This window comes from Rhagoletis pomonella, unplaced genomic scaffold, assembly GCF_013731165.1.
Source record: "Rhagoletis pomonella isolate Grant_MI unplaced genomic scaffold, Rhpom_1.0 Rhpom_scaffold_00633, whole genome shotgun sequence".
NCBI classification, from domain to species: Eukaryota; Metazoa; Arthropoda; class Insecta; order Diptera; family Tephritidae; genus Rhagoletis; species Rhagoletis pomonella.
Window position 1 is genome coordinate 58,309 of NW_023459187.1, and position 5,447 is coordinate 63,755.

Sequence of the window (5,447 nt, forward strand, 5' to 3'; positions counted from 1 at the left end):
GAGCGCTTTGAGCGACCTCTAAATATTTTTTGATTTTAAAATAAAAAAATAGGGGTACACCTTTTTCTATATAGAACAATCCTAGGGGGTGAGAGCATTACAATTCCGACTTTACTGTTTTTGGAACACCCTAATGTACTTGCAGTCATACCAAGAGCACCTCATTTCAAAGTGATATTGTTTGCCACTTATATTTATTTATTTATTTATAAGAATTTTCATTAAAATAAAGTTCATTCTCTGAAGAAGTCCATATAAACCCAAATTTAAAACTTTGTAGAAAGCAAAAAATCGAAAACTGTTCATCCAAATGTCAATGTTATTTTCTCCGAATTTTTTGAGTATATACTACATAGATTTAAAGCCCTTTCAATTTTATTGCAATAATGAGCAAGTTTCAAGTAGCTAAACATTTGCGTTGTTGCGGTTTTCTTCCACATAAAAGTAAATTATGTTTATTCGTTCTATGGTAGCAAATGTGACAAAAAGAATCAAAGGTTTTAAGGCTCTTGAAACTTGCACATTATCACACTAAAGGCGCTGGCCCAATGCAGGATTGCTTTGCGCGCCTTGCTGACCTCAATTTGCTTTGATTTACTTTGAAAACTTGCTTGGCCGAATGGTGGCTTGGAACGTTGTCAAAGCAACCAGCTGTCTGGTTGAAAAGTCAATGTCTGTTCCCGTAAATATTTATTTCCTAGAAAACTCTTAAAAACTTTCAGATTTATTTTTAAATTAATGCGAAATAATGTTTGTATTTAAAAGAAATGATAATAATGATACATACATATCTATATCTACATTTACTAAAAAAACTATAACTTAAAAAAGCGATTTACTTGAAGAGAAGAGCTATAAGAAGTGTTTTCCTCTCGTGTAAAATTTGTAAATGTGGTCTTGCAACATTTTACTATAGGATAACGAATATGTTTTTTAAATTAAGTAAGCAAATTTTTGTTTGAATTTATGTATTTTGAAAGGAACATACATTTTTGTCAAATTCCTATAAAATGCTTTCAAATAAAACATTTGCTTATTTCAAACTTTGAAGCGCTTAAAGCAAGTGACCATTTGGCCAGCCTTTATACGTTTTAGTATATTCCAAATAATTTTTGACACTTCTCGCAGCGAAGCAAGCCTGCATTGGGCCAGCACCTTAAAATTGAATCGGCTATAAAGCTTCATACTCAAAAAAATTGTAACACTTCTGAGTAAACAAGGCATATTTAACAAGGTAGAAGTGACAACTAGCTCGAACTCTCTTGTAGCTAGTTATAATGTCAAAAAACTGTAAACAAACAAATTAACCCTATGAGGTGGGCGTGCTATGTTTGCTACGAATTAGCATCAATTGAACCTCATCATGGTGAAATTATACCAGGTGTAGTAATAAGAGCGAGATGAAAGATTTGACCGTATTTGAAAATTTGCCTTTAAAAATTTGTTTAAGATAGCCGCATGTCCGGAAAATAAAGCTAGAAAGCTTTATTATTACGTCACCTGCTTATAATTTCACGATGGAAATGTATCAGCATAAATACATATATATGTATGTATGTACGTATACTAATTTTAAGGATTACTTCAATATTACCTTCAAAGAATGTTAGCTGCATTCGCATCTTATATGCACATATACATATGGACAGAAAATAATACCTCATAAAGGAAACCACGTCATTTAATGATTTTTATGTTTTATGAAACTGTTTTAAACAGTTTTTTGTTTCTATTCGCCCAATGTTTTTTCGCGTTTAGTTAAATATTTACTTCTAAAAACATCCGAACTTATAAAAAACGATTTAATGTTTTCTTCTACATACGTATGTTTATCAGTGTAAACGCGGTTATGTGTGCATAATATTGTAAGAAAATTATCTTACTCAGTTCTGAAATTACGTGGCTTCAGGCAACCAAGTCTTCTAACTTCGCAACTAGGGGCTTTAAAGTATCGCACCACTTTCCACACAATGCAACGTTCGTAGTTCCTGCTCCTTTTCATTTTTGTATATGTATGTATCTTTAAATACATGTGGTCGAAAAACAAAAAAAAAATCACACAATTCAAAACTACCTCAAAGCACAATACGGTTTTTAATGAAAATTAGAGAATGACAACATGAAAAGGGTTAAAAGTTATTCATCATTTGACATTATAGTCGGTGTTCAAAAGAGGGAAATGTCAAAATCACTTCTACCTTGTTTAGTATGCCTTGTGAGTAAATAAATTTGAAATTTGAATGAAAATTAGTTGATTTTTTTTTTTAATTTCTACAAAATTTTAAGCGTGGGTTTACATGGTGTTTTTAAATGAGCTTTATTTTAAATGAAATTGAACATACTGAAAACAAAATTTCAATAGTTAACCATAAAACAATATGAATGGCATAAAGCTTAAAGGGGAAAAATGCGTTTAAAAAAAAGAAAAGTGGATGATCTCCAGCAAATGATCACTAAACACTATATACCGTCTGAATTTCATGAATTTTATATTAGCATTATAGAAATATAAAATAAGCACTTGATTTTCCAATATAAATTATGCTTTTATGATTTAGTTTAAATCCTAAATGTGCTACTCTTCCACGCAAATAGTGAAATGTGCTACTTTTCCACGCAAAAATCTGAAATGTGCTAGTCTTCCACGCAATTAATGAAATGTGCTACTATTCCACGCAAAAATCTGAAATGTGCTACTTTTCTACACGAATAATGAAATGTGCTAGTCTTCCACGCTAATAGTGAAATGTGCTAGTCTTCCACGCGAATAGTGAAATGTGCTATTCTTCGTAGGGACCGACGATTTGTACACACAGGCCCGTCGATAGGGAGGGGGGAAGGGGTGAATCCCTCCGGGCTTCTTAAGGGGCCCGAAATATCAGAAGCATAACAGGCCAACCTAATATTCACACACGCCGGTAGTTTACTGTCAAAAATTTCTCATGCGCATACAACTTGTATGGGACCAACCGAAATTGACCGGCGTGCGTAAAAGGTTAACTCAAATTCCAAGATTCACACACGCAAATTGATTTCGGTTAAGGTATTGGCCCAATGCACGCTTGCTTTGCTTGCTTTGCTTACTTTAGTTTGCTTTGCTTTACTTTGAAGGCTTTTATGGCCTAATGGTAGCTTTGAACGCTGTCATAGTAGTCAGCTGATTTTCAATGCGCGCAAATATACCCGCCATCTTTGTTGTGCCAGCAAGTATAATTGTGAATTTTAGTTAAAATATATGTTATTAAACAATTATTTGTTATACATTATTTTTTACAGATACCTTCTTTTTTATCGTTCCGGTTTTGGTGAAGCTGCATTTGGCTGCGCCACTCACCACCCGTGTTTATAAGACGTAATATTCAATTGGAGGTAAAAGAGTTTATATTAAACAATTATTTGTTGCTAACAACATTATTTTTTTTCAGATACCTTGCTTTTTATCGTTCCGGCCACCAGATTCGTTGGTTTTCATAAAGTTTCATTTGGCAGTACAAAATGTTGACTCGAAATGCTGAACAAGTTTTGAGAATTTTCCTAATTTTAGCGAAAATGCGTAAATTAAAACTGCGATTAAAACAGAAGCGCCGATTATGGGTTCGGAAATTGTACTTAGAGCGACACAAATATGGATTGTTTGAAAGTTCATTAAGAAACTTGGCTGCAGATGAGGAGCAGTTTAACAAGACATTAAGAATGCCCTTTTCGTTATTTAATGTGCTGCACGAATTTCTGGAGGCTTCGCTGACCAAATATTCAATCAGAACACCAATATCGAGCCGCTGCAGACTATTTATAACCATGATGTAAGAGAAAATCGGTTTTACTTAATAGTATACGTATAATTTTCCATATATGTATCTGGTTTTATTTTTTTGTTGCAGATATTTGGCTCACGGTGGCACTCGGCAATTCCACACAATAGTTCACAGGATCGGCCTGACGACTTTCAGGAAGATTACGTTGGAGACATGTATGACCATATGGGATCTGTTAGCTGACCTGTATGTGGCGACCCCGTCAGAAACGGAATGGGGACGTATTTCCAATGAGTTCAAGTCGCTGTGGAATATGCCCAACTGCGTTGGTTCCATCGACGGAAAGCACATTAATATTACCTGTCCAGCGAATTCAGGGTCGATGTACTATAATTACAAAGGCAATTATAGTATCGTGCTTTTGGCCGTATGTGATGCCAATTATACCTTTACCTGCGTTGACATCGGAGCATATGGAAGTCAAAGCGATGGCGGTGTCTACCACTTTTCAAAACTGGCAGATGCTATTGAAAATGATAGGCTCGGCCTTCCACATGATCAGCCTCTGCCAGGAGAAACCGAGCCATTTCCACATTATTTAGTAGGAGATGCTGCTTTTCCCTTACGGCGTTATTTAATGCGACCATATCCGGGTAGAGGTATTCCAGAAGAGCAAGAGTATTTCAATAAAAGACTCTCTCGTGCAAGAAGAGTTATAGAAAACGCATTTGGAATACTCACTGCCAAATGGAGAATATTGAGAACGACGCTATGCATGGCCCCGAAAAATGCAGAACAAATAGTGAAAGCTTGTATTGTCTTGCATAATTTTATTAAGCTTTCGTGTGCAAACTATGTAGCAAGCGATTTTGTTGATCGCTACGAAGAGGATGCCACCATCGCTGGCTCATGGCGAAACGAAGTAGTTCCATTGCCCTCAATAAGTAGGGTGTCATCGGACCGAGGCAGTTCAAATAATTATGATTTAAGGGATGCTCTGAAGACACATCTTTTTAACAATAAAATTTAAATAATTACTACTCACTGAATATGCTTTGTTTTTATTATTTAAGATAGAAAACAAAAAATTTGAACTCACAGTATGAGGGCACTTATTGGTAATGTTTTAAATGTCGTCACATCTTTCAGGTTCGATTACATATTTATTACATATTATTACATTACATATATATATTATATATTACATATATATTCGATTACATATTTAATTCGCAAAATCAAAATCAGATTTCATACTAAATTAGATTACATATAAAGTTCGCAAAATTGAATTCAAACTGGATGTCATTTAAATTTTTAAATTTCGTAAATTCAATTTTTATAATTTTTATATTGAGCATAGTACGTCCATTTGAAAATCTAGGCGGCTCTCTTCTGGGACCTTCTCAAACACTTCGCCAATCGCACCCAAGAAATTGTTGTGTGTTTTTTTTTGACTATCCACAAACTGACTTACTTCGTTGACTAGATCGTTAAAGGCGGCGTTCTCATCGTTTTTTTTCTTTTGTCTCTTAGCCGGCGTTGGGGCAGTGGTTTCTTGCTCTTCTATTATAATGTTCCCACTCTCGCCTATTTGGAATCCAAAGGAAGTATCCAGTATATCTGGTTCTTGTCCGAGAACTTCTGGCGTTTGGGAGACGATGTTTGTTGTTGTCCTTAAAATATGTACAT